The following is a 16,768-nucleotide window of genomic DNA, read 5'->3' on the forward strand; positions in this document are numbered from 1 at the left end:
ACTCAAAATGGATCAAAGACTTAAATATAAAATCAAAAACAATAAAGATCATGGAAGAAAAAATAGGTGCAACACTAGGGGCCCTAATACATGGTATAAACACAATACGAATCATAAGTAACAATGCACAAGCACCAGAAGAGAGACTAGATAAATGGGAGCTCCTAAAAATCAGACACTTATGCTCATCAAAAGACTTCACCGAAAGAGTCAAAAGACAACGTATAGACTGGAAAAAAAATTTTTGGCTACAGCAAATCAGTTCAGCGTCTAATCTCTAAAATCTATAAGATACTGCAAAACCTCAACAACAAAAAGACAAATAACCCAATTAAAAAAGGGGCAAAGGATATGAACAGGCACTTTGCCAAAGAAGATATTCAGGCAGCTAACAGACACAGGAAGAAATACTAATGATCATTAGCCATTAGAGAAATGCAGATCAAGACTACAATAAGATAGCATCTCACTCCAACAAGGCTAGCATTAATCCAAAAAACACAAAATAACAAATGCTGGAGAGATTGTGGAGAGACTGAAACACTTATACACTCTTGGAATGTAAAATGGCACAACCACTTTGGAAATCGATTTGGTGCTTCCTTAAAAAGCTAGAAATAGAAGTACCATACGATCCAGCTATCCCACTCTTTGGAATATATACTAGAGAAATAAGAGCCGTCACACAAATAGGTATATGCACACTTATGTTCATTGCAGCACTGTTCACAATATCAAAAAGAGGGAAACAACCTGGTGCCCATCAAGGGATGAATGGATAAACAAATTATGGTATATCCACACAATGGGAAACTACGCAATGATAAAGAACAGCAATGAAGCCGCGAAATGTCTTATAGAGGAATCTGGAGGACATTATGCTGAGTGAATTAGGCATTCACAGAAAGACAAGTATTGTATAAGACCACTATTATAAGAACTCAAAAGAAGGTTTAAATAAGAAGAAAACATTCTTTGATGGTTACAAGAGTGGGGAGGGAGGGTGAGGGTTATTTACTAACCAGATAGTAGATAAGAATTATATTAGGTGAAGGGAAGGACAGCACACACTACAGGGGAAGTCAGCACAACTGGACTAAACCAAAGGTAAGAAGTTTCCTGAAGACAATCAAATGCTTTGAGAGACAGAGTAGCAGGGATGCAGGGTCTGGGGACCATGCTTTGAGGGGGCATCTAGGTCAACTGGCATAACAAAGCTTATTAAGAAAATGTTCTATATCCTACTTTGGTGAGTGGTGTGTGGGGTCTTAAAAACTTGCAAGCAGCCATCTAAGATGCATCAATTTGTCCCAACCACCTGGAGTAAAGGAGAATGAAGAACACCAAAGACACAAGGAAAGTGTTAGCCAAAGAGACAGAAAGGACCACATAAACCAGAGACTTCATCAGCCTGAGACCAGAAGAACTAGATGGTGCACGGCTACCACCAATGACTGTCCTGACAGTGAACACAACAAAGAATCCCTGATGGAGCAGGAGAAAGGTGGGGTGCAGAACTCAAATTCTAGTAAGAAAACCAAACTTGATGGTCTGAATGAGACTGGAGGAACCCCGGAAAGCATGGCCCCTGGATTCTCTATCAGCCCAAAACTAAAACAATTTCTGAGGCCAACTCTTCAGACAGGGTTTAGACTGGTCTGTGGGACATAAAGAATACTCGTGAGGAGTGTTCCTCTTAGCTTAAGTGGATAGAAGAGACTAAACAGGTAGGTTCTATCTGGAGGTGAGATGGCAAGGCAGAGAGGGTTAGGAGCTGGTTGAATGGATGTGGGGAATCAGGGGTGAAAAAGAGAAGTGTGCTGTCACCATATGGGGAGAACAATTAGGGTCACATAACAATGTATGTATAAATTTTTGTATGGGAGACTAACTTGAAATGTAAACTTCATTTAAACTACAACAGTGAATAACAAAGAAAAAAAAAAAACATAGAAGGAATAAGCAGAGCCACTGTACCAAAAATAATTGTTAAACACTGAACCATTTCAGGAGGTAGCATGTGATCAAGAACTGATGATACTGAAGGAAGAAATCCAAGCTGCACTGAAAGCATTGTCGAGAATCAAGGCTCCAGGAATTGACGGAATACAAATCGAAATGTTTCAACAAACAAAAGCAGCACTGTCTTCTAAGAAATTTGGAAGACAGCTACCTGGCCAACTGACTGGAAGAGAATCATGTTTTATGTATTCCAAAGAAAGGTGACCCAACAGAATGCGGAAATTATGAAACAGTATCATTAATGTCACACACAAGTAAAATTTTGCTGAAGATAATTAAAAAACGGTTGCAGCAGTATATTGACTGGGAACTGCCAGAAATTCAAGCTGGATTCAGAATAGGATATAGAATGAGGGATACCATTGCTGACATCGAATGGATCTTGGCTGAAAGCAGATAATATCAAAATGATGTTTGCCTGTGTTTCATTGACTACACAAAGTATTCGACTGTGTGCATCACAACAAATTATGGATAACATTGTAAGAATGGGAATTCCAGAACACTTAATTGTGCTCATGAGGAACCAGTACGTAGACCAATAGGCAGTCATTTGAACAGAGCAAGGGAATACTGCATGGTTTAAAATCAGGAAGGGTGTGCATTGGAGTTGTATCCTTTCACCATACTTATTCTATCTATATGCTGAGCAAATAATCCCAGAAGCTGGACTATGCAAAGAAGAATGTTACATCAGGATTGGAGGAAGACTCATCGACAAACTGCGATATGCAGGTGACACAACCTTGCTTGCTGAAAGCAAAGAGGACATGAAGCACTTACTGATGAAGATCAAAGACTGCAACCTTCAGTACGGATTACACTGAAACATAAAGAAAACAAAAATCCTCATTACAGACCAATAAGAAACATCATGATAAACAAAGAAAATATTGAAGTTGTCAAGGATTTCATTTTACTTGGATCCACAATCAATGCCCATGAAAGCAGCAGTCAAGAAATCAAAGTACATATTGTTTTGGGGAAATCTGTTTCAAAAGACTTCTTTAAAGTGTTAAAAAGCAAAGATATCACTTTGAGGACTAAGGTGCACTTGACCCAAGCCACGGTATTTTCACTGGCCTCATATGCATGTGTAAGCTGGACAATGAACAAGGAAGAATGAAGAATTATTGATGCCTCTGAATTGTGGTATTGGGGAAGAATATTGAATATACCATGGACTGCCAGAAGAACAAAAAAATCTGTTTTGGAAGAAGTACAGCCAGAATGCTCCTTAGAAGTGAGGATGGCAAGACTTCACTTCACGTTCTTTGCATATGTTATCAGTGGGGATGAGTCCCTCGAGAAGGACATTGTGCTTAATAAAGCAGGGCAGTGAAAAAGAGGAAGATCCTCAATGAGATGGATTGATAACAGAGGCTACAACAATGGGCTCAAACATAGCAATGATTATGAGGATGATATAGGACTAGACAGTGTTTCATTCATAGGGTCACTGTGAGTCGGAACTGACTTCATGGCACCTAACAACAACAACAATGATAATACTAACATGTAGACTATAAATTGGTGGTCTCTTAGCCAGATATGCCTGTAGATTTTTTTGTGGGGGCTGTGGAAGTGAAGGAAAGGAAACTGTAAAATGTTTAAAATTTTAAACCATGTGTTTTGAATTGGAGAACACACACACAAACACACATGTAGATATCTGGCTTCTGAAAAATCTGTATTGAAATAACTCCATTCTTGCTGGGAACAATGAGTTGGAGCCTTCGAACTTATTGCCCCCTTTAAGTAATATAAATAACCAGTTGACATTGAGTTGATTATGACTCATGGTGACCTCATGAGTGTCAGTGTAGAACTGTGCTTCATAGGGGTTTCAGTGGCTAATTTTTTGAAAGTAAATTGCCAGACCTTTCTTCTGAGGTGTCTTTGACTAGACTGGAATGGCCAACCTTTCCATTAGCTACCGAGAGTGTTAACAGATAGCACCCTCCAGTTCACCACTCCCAGCAGGCCGGTTTATTTAGACAACCTGTTTTGTAAGTGTAGACATTTGTATTTGAGATCAATCATAGAGATCTAAGAACTCTCTTGGATATAAAATCCATTCACCTTGTTTCCCACTTTCCTTTGCAAGTGAGTCATATCAAATGGCAGCAAAATGTAAGGGGAGAAGGGCTCTTTCTTCCTCTAGTGCCACTACATCGAATGTTATTACCAGAGCTTGAAACACTCTCTACTGTAAAAAATTACAGTTAATGTGAAAACAAAATAATAAAATTAATTTTAATCATTGAAGACAAATTTACATCAGATTCCTCGATACTGATAAATGTTTGATTAAGCTATAATAACACAATTGAGAGGAAGAAAAAAAAATAAGATTAAGCATCATTTAAAATAGCAAAATTGAGTTTCAGTTTATACTGATGTTCCCTTTTAGAAGGACTTTAATAGATTCCCTTTAACCTGAACCAAGTTTAAAAGAAAAAAAAAAAAACTAAAAAAAAAAAGGGGTTAATTAATTCCCAGGATACTAAATTCATTGAATTCCATTTCTAATCACATGAGGCTCGTTTAATAATGGAGCAGGGAAAAGATTCTACGTTTTTAAAGTTACATACGTTGTCTTGCCCATGCTTATATGAGGTTCAGAAGAGATCTTTTATGTAATCTTAACTGATGGTTCAATTACCCACTGAGGGTAACTGATGATTAAAACAAATGTGTGAGTATGCCTACAATCTTTTTTAGATTGAGGTAGAAATAAAAAAAAAAATAAACAAATGAAAAATTAATCTGTGAGATTGTGTCTACCAGGCAAAGGGAATGATGTTTGTTACTCTATCCTACTTCATTAGGAAAAAAAAAGACAAACATGATTTAGCCAGTGAGCTCAGGGCTGTCCTTTGGAAAGCTGACAGACTTTAATACCAAAATAAAACCAAGCTCCCTCCAAATGTTAGATCCACAGGCTAGTTGTGTCTCTAACCTTCAGTGTAGCCATAAAAACTAGATATACCAGATGTGGCTTTTTGAACATGTGGGTCAATCTAATTTGAGTCCCCCTGATTATAAATAGATTGTACCAGTTAACTGATACTGTAAACAGAACTTTGCCAGCATTGCATTGTGATTCAATGCATCCAAAACTACACTAGCATGGACTTAAAAAATGCAGAGATGACACCCAGATGTCCAAATAACCATTCTATATTTTAATGAAATGGTATCACTTAATGCAAACATTTTCAGGATCCATTAAATCAAGATCTACAAAATATTTTCACAAGTTATAACCTTATGAAATAAATTGATACATTGTATCAAAGACCCATTCTTAATTTAGGGAACCATGTAGCCAATAGCGCTGTTCATTCTGGCTACAGATGTTCACTATGTAACATGACACCAAGTAGGAAAAAGACTGATCTATTTAAATATGCCCAACTAAGTCCACACATAAGGGCTGTAAAAACTATCAGATTGAAACACTATTATCTCATTCTCTTTTGTATATACATTTTAATAAGCATTTGCAAAATGATGTATGAGTAAAAATTTAAGTAATAATGACTATTTTTCTCTTTTCATGGAGATTAAAGGGAGATGAAAAATAAATCATGTTCATATTTAATGATGAAGATTTTATACTAGTTTGCTAGCTATAAATACATTTATATCTGTGTTTATATATATATCTATATCGTACAGCTAACATGTACTGAATACTGTTGTGTTAGACATTTCATTGCTTTGTACGTACTATCCTTACATAACTCCATTTGATATGTAACATTAGATCAGGCATCTAAAGATAAATAAGTTTAAATAACTTACCCACATTTAGTAGGCGAAAGAGCCAGAATTTTATTTTAGCTCGGTTGGATTCCAAAGGCTACAGAAGAACATTAAAACTATATTGTCCTTTTATAGGAGAATCTAAGTTTACACACACCCAGAAACACATATACAGATACACACAGTAAGTATATACTATTGAGAGTATGTAAAATGAGCATTATATACACATGTATATGTCTGGGTTAATTTCCTAAATTTCTATAATCAAGCAGAGTTGTAGAACCAAACTTATCATCTTCCATTCAACCTTTATTGTCTCCTCCAAAAGACTTTATTTCTATTATTTTTATCAACTTTTTACCAGTCATTCAATTTAATATTCATCATCTTTATGAATTATTTCATCTCCCTCACTTCCCACATCAATCACGCACCCTATGCATTATGTCTTTATGAAGGCAAACATCCTCTTGCCTTGGGAAGCTGATCCTAGTTGCTTACTTTGTGACGCTTTCACACACAGTGCCTTACTCAGAATTCTTGCTAAGGTATTACTTCTTTTAGAGAAATTTGCACACAAAGGACCTTTCAAAGTTTCAAAGATGCAAAGATTTCAAGAACTATATGTATACTTTTTTACCCATAAAAATGTTTTCATCAAAGTTTTGTGCTGAATCTTGAATGTTTCAACTATTGCACAACTGTCCATCATGAAAATATGTTTCTTTTCTGTCTTGAACATTGATGCCATTTTTCTGTGTCAGAGAAAGATCTCTCTGATGGACAATTTTTAAAAGGCACGCTCTTTACTATGCAAGGCCTGGCTTTCTATATGCACTTGCCAATCAATTCTGAGACAATGGTTATTTAAGAATTGACTCAATCTGTCAAGCATTATTCCAATTTGATTTCATTACTTTATCAATGACAGAGAAAGCTTGCTTAATAGAAAATGATACCAAATGGTGCTCTTGAATAATCTACACCGATTGGCTAAAATTAAATGAATTCTTTATTGAATATATTTAGTATGCTAAAGAGGAGCTCTTAAATTTGGACACGAGTCATTATGAAGATTTGGAATTTTAGGTTTGAACAATTAAGGGATTTTCTTAGTTACTATACAGTTGCTCCTAAAGACAGCCTGACTATATAAAAATATAATGAGAACCAAAAAGAGGTTATAGTTGTCCTTAGATGACTTGAATGGTGGCTGTGAAAATCAAAAGTCTGCATTTGTTTGATACATGTCTCTTGACTGTTTTTAAAAACTTCATAAATTAGACATTTGTGTACTTTTATGTTGCATTCCTTTTATAAAAATGTATGCACTTTCTTTACCTTTCTTAACACTATCACTGCAGTTGAAATTCATTTGGATGAGGTAAGGGGTATAAAATGTTAGAGAAATGGTTTTTATGAAATCAAGTGCTCTCACATCAGAGTATTCTATGTGCTCCACCACTGAGATTTTACCAATAATCTGACATTAAAGGACCATGAATGCCTTATAATTCAAATATGACTAAGTGGAGAGTCTGCTGTCTGGGAAGGCTGAGGGAGCAGAGTTTCAGAGGAAGAAATCTCAACTATTTATAACTTTGTGTGGGTTTTATGCTCCATGAATTGACTGGATCTTCAACATCCAGACTATTTACAATTATTAAAGCAATACTTGATAGATTACACTTAATACTGGCATAGAAATTATATATTGGCTGAAGGAAAAAAGGCTGGACCAGGAGTCAGTATTCCTAGGCTTTAGGCCTAACTCCCATACCAACTAGCTCTACTTACCTTTGACAGGCAGCAATTTTTCCTTTTCTCAAAGTTATCTCTTGTCATATGCATCTAACTGTATGGAGTACCTGTGAGAATTAGCTCTGAGGCTGAAACTCTTTAAGTTACACTTGGTCTGAAATGTGAAGCCCCAGAATCCAATTCCACATAGATACAAATGCTATACTAAATAAAACAAAATGAATAAAAAATATATATAGCTGAGTTCAAAAGTATACAAGTGGGCTTCACTTTCAGGATGACAGTGTGAGGAACGTCATGGAAGCACTACCTAGAAAAACAAGCAAATCTGGTAGAAATTATTTAAAAAAAAATTAAATCCTCTGGAAATTGTCTTTAAAGCATACAGCAAATGAAGAAATATTTATTCAAGAAAATCTACTAAATCTCAGTAAAAACAGCAAGAGTCTGTGGCGTTTGAGTCACTACCCACTCCCCCCTGCCTCTGCTGGGTGGATGTGTCTAAGAAGACAGGGCTTCCTCTCCCCTAAGCTCCCAAATAAGGCTTATCAAATCTCAGTGGGAGAGGAAGACTCCCACCACCTCTTCTCCCCTCCAACTTCAAGTTGAAGGGTCTAAATTCACAGTGAGTCCAGCTGAGAGGCCAGGGGCTACTTTTCTCCACCTAAGCCCAATTTATAGGACAGCAACTCTACCCCAGGCATGAAAGTCTGAAGATACTGAGATCTTGACTACCATTGTTCCAGTTCATTCCTAGGACAGAGGTTCTGTGCAGGGGGAGGCAAGCTGAGAAGATGTTGCCTGATTAGGGTCCGTGCCCTGGAGCAGTCCATCCAATGAAATGTACTCCAAGTCAGAAAGAGAGAGAAAGTTTATTTAGGAGGCGACACCAAAGGGGAATCCAGTAGTAATGCAGGCTGTCTTTATGGAGTCCCAAAAGGCAATTTTACATTAGAGCTTGTATATTGCTGTTAAAGGCTTAGAAATGTTTTTTGGCATATAGCCCACAGATGGCATGGGCGGATGAGTTATTCATTGCAAGATAATTACAAGAGACTCTTTATCAGACTAAACACATACATGCTGGACATCTCCTTATCAGGCTAAAGATATACATGCCAGATATCTTGGCTCTAATCTTCATGTGTGGGGGGGAAGTCATAAGTCATAGGTGGCCAGACAGAACAAAACAAAGCCATTAACAAAAGTACGCAGAAAGGAGAAGGCAGGCAGAAAAAAACTTATAGGTTCTTCATGGTATTAATTATGTCAATCTCTCAATCGCCCATTTTGAAAAGGAGAAAAAACATGTTGTGGGGTATTAGGGTCACAAAGACCAGAGATTACTGCCCAGAGTAGTGCCCAGAGTAGTGACAGAGAGAGTTTGTCCAGAGGAAGAGGTGATCCATAAGAAAAGAAACCTCTAAACTCTCACCAAAAAACCTGACTTTATTTGAATCAAAGTGTGGGGAAGTTAAAGCCTAAAGATACATTTTGGAAACAACAGTACCTCTTAATTAAGATCAAGAAGCTAAATCTTACTGTATCTAGTTACCCAGGAATAACAAGGGAAAAAGACTGCTAAAAAGATCCCTCCTGGGGTCAGACCAGCATTAAACACAGGTCTTAAAAACAACCCTAATCCAAATTTAACAGGACTAGATTGCTGAGTAATTTATGCCCTAGGGCACTGTAAAAAAACAATAGAACAATGATCTGGTAATTGTTGTTGTTAGGTGCCAAGTCAGTTCCCACTCATAACGACCCTATGTACAACAGAACAAAACACTACCTGGTTACAATTCTTGCTATATTTGAGCCCATTGTTGCAGCCACTGTGTCAATCCATCTCATTAAGGGTCATCCTTTTTTTGTTGATAGTCTACTTTACCAAGCATGATGTCCTTCTCCAGGGACTGGTCCCTCCTGATAACATGTCCAAAGTACGCGAGATGAAGTCTCTCCATCCTTGCTTCTAAGGAGCATTCTGGTTGTATTTCTTCCAAGACAGATTTGTTCGTTCTTCTGGCAGTCCATGGTATATTCAATATACTCCTCAAACATCAATTTTTCTTATTCATTGTCCAGCTTTCACACTCATAGGAGTCATTGAAAATACCATGGCTTGGGTCAGGCACACCTTAGTCCTCAAAGTGACATCTTTGCTTTTAACACTTTAGAGAGGTCTTTTGAAGCAGATTTGCCCAATGCGGTATGTCCTTTGATTTCTTGGCTGCTGCTTCCATGGGAGTGAATTACACATGCAAATAAAATGAAATCCTTGACAACTTCAACTTTTTCTCCATTTATCATGATGTTGCTTATTGGTACAGTTGTGAGAATTTTTGGTTTCTTCATACTGAGGTGTAATCCATACAACCTGTACTCTTTGATTTTTAACAGTAAGGGCTTCAAGTCCTCTTTACTTTTAGCAAGCAAGGTTGTGTCATCTGCATATTGCAGGTTGTTAATGAACCTTCCTCCAATCCTGATGCCCTGTTCTTCATATAATCCAGCTTCTCTGATTATTTTCTCAGCATACAGATTGAATAAATATGGTGAAAGTATACAACTCTGATGCACACCTTTCGTGATTTTAAACCGCACAGTACGCCCTTGCTCTGTTTGAGCAGCTGCCTCTTGGTCTATGTACAGGTTCTGCATGGGCACAATTAAGTGTTCTGAAATTCCCATTCTTCACAATGTTATCTATAATTTGTTATGATCCACACAGTCCAATGCTTTGCATAGTCAGTAAAACACAGGTAAACATCTTTCTGGCATTCTCTGCATTCAGCCAAGAGCTATCTGACATCAGCAATGATATCCCTCGTTCCATGTCCTGTTTTGAATCTGGCTTGAATTTTTCTGGTGATTCCCTGTCAGTGTAGTGCTGCAGCAGCTTTTGAATAATCTTCAGCAAATTTTACTTGTGTGCGATATTAATGATATTGTTTGATAATTTCTGCATTCTGTTGCGCTTTGGAATGGGCACAAATATGGATCTCTTCCCATCAGTTGGCCTGGTAGCTGTCTTCTAAATTTCTGCATAGATAAATGAGTGCTTCCAGTGTTGCATCCGTTTGTTGAAACATCTCAAATGATGTTCCATCAATTCCTGGTGTCTTGTTTTTCACTGATGCTTTCAGTGCAGCTGGGACCTCTTCCTTCAACACCGTCAGTTCTTGATAATACACTACCTCCTGAGATGGTTGAACATAGACCAATTATTTTTAGTACAGTGACTCTGTGTATTACTTCCGGCATCCTTTGATGCTTCCTGTGTCATTCAATATGTTGCCCAAAGAATGCTTCAATATTGCAACTCAAGGCTTGAATTTATCTTCAGTTCTTTCAGCTTGAGAAATGCCAAATGTGTTGTGTAAGGAAATTTAAAAAAAAAAAAAAGAATTGAAGTACCTAATAAGAACTGAAATGACCAGTTTGAGGATTGGGTGTGATTCTTGTTGGTTCCATTTTCACCTTAGCAGCAGCCATCTTCAGTACAGTTTCTAAGAGAGGAATGTCTGGTAATGATGATGTAACTACACGGCGACACCCCTCCCTGTCACTTGCCTGTGTAATTGTCACACTGTAACCAGTCTAAGAAAGAGACACATACCCTTTTAGTCAAGCACCTTACAGAGCTTGCCACAGGAAGTCCTACCTTAGGAGTTCCGCCACAGGAATTCCTACCTTTGAGTTCCCACCATAAGAAGTCCTGTCTTAGTTCCTGCCACAGGAAGTTCTGCCTTAACATGACTACCAATAGAATAATTTCTTTCGATGATCTAAGTTTGTAAATACCAATCAAATAACATGTTTCATATACATTGTTTCCCTCCTATAAAATGTTACTGCTTAGTTGCCATATTGGATTACAGGATTCCACTGAATGGAGTTAAATCCTTTCCCGGCTCTAGCTGTCTCTTGTCTTTTAATAAATCTCTCAATTTTACATTAATCACAGTATGGATGTTTACTCTAGGACATTAAATGGTGTCAGAGTGGGATCTGAAGGAATATTTATCTTCAGCACTCCGGAGAAGTCTTGGAGCCAGCTTGCCTTGATTCTAGCAAGGGCTCTTTGTGCCCAGAACCATCTTCTCAAATTCTTGGAGCTCACTGGAGCTAAGCCTCCGCTTGTCGTGAAGATGGCTCTTTGAGAGATTTATTGTCTGTCTTTTCTCTATAAGTTCATTTTTCTACTCGTCTCCTGAGCGTCTCGCTGGGTTCATTATTGAACTCTCTTTCTGGTGCACTGTAAGGTTATCACACACACTTAGCTCTTTAATACTGGCAAGATTCTCAGTAAGACTGGAAATACCGTGTCCAAGACTGAGGCAGGACCCCCTGCAGTTCCTTCTGACTTCTGTTCAGTCTTGTGTTTAAGGCGATGGCATGCACTTGCTAAGGGAAATTAAAAAGACCAATGGCCATTGTCCAAAAGCCAAAAAACCAAACCCATTGCTGTCGAGTCAATTCTAACTCATAGCGACCCTATAGGACAGATAAGAACTGCCCCATAGGGTTTCCAAGGAGCTGCTGGTGACTTCGAACTGCCGATCTTTCGATTTGCAGCCAAGTTCTTAACCACTGTGACACCAGAGCTCCATGGCCATTATAGGGGTTATTTAATTTAAATAAATTAATCTGTGCAGTAGATTAGAAGCTCGAGGCTCCCATATCAACCTAAACTAACTGGAGACTTCTTATTATTAGTATTATTTATTAGTACTTGGAAGCTTCCAAAAGAAATCAAAATATTAAATTTGCCTTCTTACAGGAGACTATTTTAAAACCAAGCTAAACAAATTACAAGTTACAGTATTAAAACTCTGTAACCTTTCCAGCTACCTACCCTGCAACAGCCCCCATATCCTCCTTTACCCAAAATGGCAGAGTTCCCAGCATCTATAATTCACCCGAGCCCTGCTTCCTTCCCCTTCCTCCCCTGCCTCCAGCTTGCACTCGTCTTTATCCATCTTTACTGTCTTACTGCCCCCCCAAAAAAGACCTTACCTGAACTCCCATACTATCCTAAAGAAGCTTTAGAAGAAGAAAAATTCATTTCTGAAATACTTTTTAAAATTAAACATCCAGAACAGGCTGAGGAAGCTCCTCAAGTTACATTTACCCCATGGTCTAAAGCAGAACTTATTGGCATTGCAATGAAGTTTCCCAATCCACACGAACATCACCACAAATTAATCCTAGAATTTAGAATTTTAGCTGAAACTTATAAACCTGGCCTGGTACTTACATAATTTAATAAATATGTTGATCAGACCAAGCAACTTCACACTCCTTTTGTTCCTCCTCCCAATTGGCTTACTGGTTAAACCAAGGGAGAGTGCCCCAGACAGAATGAGTCTCAGCAGCTTGGATGTGCTTCGGATGGAAACTGCTGCCATAAGCAGCGGCTTTCCACTGGTGGAAGGAAAGCAGGCAGGAAGAAGGTTGTGTGCTGGCCTCTTCTCCCCGCTCCCCTGCATTGACCCTAGAGGGGCTGGTTAGCATAATAGCTTAAGCCCCCTGCAGCAGCACTGGCCAGAGGCAACAGCACTTCTTCCTGCTAATGTTGGCTGCAGCAGCTGCGAGGCTTTGATAAAAGTGTTTGCAGGGCTGGCTGTGCCTGAGCCCTGTGTCCGTGTGGCTGATGCAGAGGATGTGGACACTACGGAGTCCGCTGCCTGCTGTCTGTACGTAAACATAACAAACAGCCAAGGTAGACTGGCAGCAGCCACAGGCAGCAAAGGAAAACAAAACAAAACAAAAAAAAAAACCGGGTACTGGACCCAGGCCAGGGCAGGGATCAGGATGTGGTCATGGCATCCCAGTTTTCCCGCGCTCAGCCTGGCTATTGTGCTGAGCGACAGCGCAGTGAGAGTTGCCCTGCTACTCTGGCCCCTTGGAAGTTTACCCTATAAACCCAGGGCGCCCAGCTCTAACCCTGTGCACCTTTTGTTGCCCTACCAAGGGCAGAAAACAGCTTCCCCTCCCCCACTCTGAATATACAAAGGATCTACATTGTTACAATAAATTAATAATTTACTGGGCTGTTTTAACTCTTAAAAGGTATGGCTTACCAATAGTATCGTGTTGTTACATTTGGACAGAGAAGGTCAAAACGCTTCCGAAGAAAAATCACAGCCCAATCTTCTGTTAAGTATTTGAGAGGTAATCTCAGCAAACTGAACAAGTGTAAACCCCAAAATAAAAAAGAGACTGTCTCAACTTATCCTGTCCCTACTACCAAAAAAAAAAAAGAATTTTTAGAGCTCTGCTGTTTCTACAGAACTTGTATATTGATTTTTTTTTTTTTTTACTAGCTCAACCTCTTACCATTATCTTAAGAATTCAAAGCCTTATCCCTTTCAACTATCCAAGGATGCCCAAAAGACCATCACTCAACGAAAAGAAGCATTAATTAACACACTTACTCCAACTTTTACTAGTTATAATTCCGACTTTTCACTTTTTGTCCACAGGATTTCTAAAAATATGCTAGGAGTCCTCATTCAAAAACACAGAAGACAAGAGAAACTCATTGGTTATTATAGTATCTAGCTGAACCCTGTATCAAGGGGCTACCTCCCTTGCCCTAGAGCAGTCACTACAACCACCAGACTAATAAAGACCACAGCAGATATAGTTCTCAGTAATTTTTTTAACGTTTATGTTCCTCAGACAGTGGAGGCCATTCTAAACTCAGCATTAACTCTACATCTTTCAGACAGCAGACTGACTTCCTTTGGTAACTTCTATATTCAGTTACATACTGTAACCTCTCTGAATCCAGCTATGTGGTTACTTTACTGAATAATAATAAACATCCACTCCATAATTGCTTAAATCTTACTAAACAGCTTTTGTCTTCTAGGCGAGTTTTACAAGAAACTCCGTTATCAAATCCTGATTTAATCCTATTTGTTGAAGGGTTGTATTTAAAGGCTAAACCTGCCAGCTCTCGTTACCAGGAGAATATGCTGTGGGCACTTCCACATAGGTCCTAAAATATAGTGCCCTTTCTAACATCACTTGAACTCAGCAAGCTGAACTGACTGCATTCACAAAAGCTTGCAAACTGGCTTCTGGACTGTTGGTAAACATTTATGCAGATTCAAAGTTTTGTTTTTTTTTTTGATTACTCATGATTTTGGCATGTTATAGAAACCAAGAGGTTCTTAGCTTCTTCTAGGACCCAAATTAAAAATAGCCCTTTAGTAGCAGACCTCCTGGAGGCCCTTTTGCTAACCTCTGTGATTGCTGTAGTTAAAATCCAGGGCCATCAACCCAAAGGGGGTTCCACCAACAGGAAATTAAAGGAAATGATTTAGCTGATAGAGTAGCTAAACAAGTCACTTCCCAATCACTCTTTAAAGATGTGACCCTCATTCATGACCATGATAATTCTACTTTTGATCATGACGAAAAGGAGGGAATAGATAATAATAGTAGAAGAGTTAGGACCCCCAAAAATATAGCACCTGTAAAATATTGTCCACCAAAATCTGACCTGAAAGAAATTTCAGAATCACTTTTTAAACACCAGCAATTAGCCCCTGCAGAGATTATAGAATGGGAACAAGCTGGCTGTCATCAAGATCCAACCACTGGATTGCAGACCGGGTCTAATTAAAAATCCATCTTGCCAGAATGTATGTTTCTATGGTTAGAAATTACTGGTATGATAATATAGGGACAATGACAGATGAACAAATTAGAGATTTAGAAGCCCATTGGTGAGGAGATTTTTCTGTCACTATAGACTATATTTTTTTCTCATAGTTTTAAAGATTACATTACCCCTTGTTTCAATCCTGTCATGCTCCTCATAAGTTTTTAACAGTAATGTATCGTCCCTTAATTTGGGGGACTGTTTCAGATAATGAACAACCTTTTAACATACTTGTCGAGAATCCTTCTAGGCCTGGGGATATGCCTTAAGGGATTTAGTTGAACATCAAAAAATCAGCCCCACATAATAAGGTTGAAAAATGGAAGAAATATGGTTGCTCCCAATGCCTCACGTCTGGAATATGGATGAGATCCAATGAGAACTTAGTTCTTCCCAAATCCCTGCAAGCCCCTGTACTGGCGGCACTGCACAAGAATACCCATTTGGGAAGGGATAAGATGACAGAAATTTTAAAGAAATATTGATGGGGGCATTTTTATAAAGTCGCCGAACAAGTTCCTTCCCAATGTTCGATTTGCTCTAAGTTTAATTCAGGTAAACATAAAACTCCACCTGGGAGATGTCCATTGCTGTCAGGACTAATGCTTGCATGGCAGATCAATTTTATTCAACGTCCCTTCTCAAGTGGTTACAGGTTTGTATTAGTAATGATTTTTAGATTTTCTTACTGGGTAGAAGCTTTCCCTAGTTGTCAAGCTACTGCTGCATTTGTGGCTAAGAAACTTCCTGAGAACATTATCCCCACTTGGGAATTCCCAAAGGTCCTTAGTAGTGACTGGGGCACCCATTTTACTGGGCAAATAATTAAGGAAATATGTAAGATCTTCCCCAGTTTTCAAAGACTTCATTGTCATCATCCTCTATCCTCTGATCTAGTTGAAAAAAAGAATAGTATAATGAAAACTCAGCAAAAGTCTCTGAATCTTTTTAATTGCATTGGACTAAGGTGCTGCCTCTGGTCCTTTTAAATTTAAGAACTACTCCATTTGGACTTCACAAATTGACTTTTCATGAGATTTTTGCTAGACAGCCAATGGTCCTCCCCTATTGAGTAACATGCCCTGATTCAAATTTATTTCAATATGATTTGTTACAATATTGTAAATCATTGATCCAATATTTTAAAGAATACTTTACACAGGTTAAGGAAGCTTTTGATAATCAAAAGCAAGAAATAACAAAATTACCTGATGTTCAACCTGGATGCAGATCATGTTTACTCAAAATGATACCAATTAAAAGATTCTGGAACCTTGATGGAAAGGAATTTTTTTGGTCCTTCTCACTAATCCTTGTGCTGCTAATTTACATGGAGTTAAGGTTTGGATTCATTTATACTAACTCAAGAAAGCTTTGACTCCCAAATAAACTGTTGAGCCTCATGAAATACTGAAATTAAAATTCAAACATCACCAAAAAAAAAAAAAAAAAGGAAGACGAGAAAAAGAAAAAGAAGCAGATGACAGCTGGGTAGACTGCTTTCCAGAGATCTCCAGACCTGACTTGAAA

This window comes from Trichechus manatus, unplaced genomic scaffold, assembly GCF_000243295.1.
Source record: "Trichechus manatus latirostris isolate Lorelei unplaced genomic scaffold, TriManLat1.0 scaffold00011, whole genome shotgun sequence".
Classification (NCBI taxonomy): domain Eukaryota; kingdom Metazoa; phylum Chordata; class Mammalia; order Sirenia; family Trichechidae; genus Trichechus; species Trichechus manatus.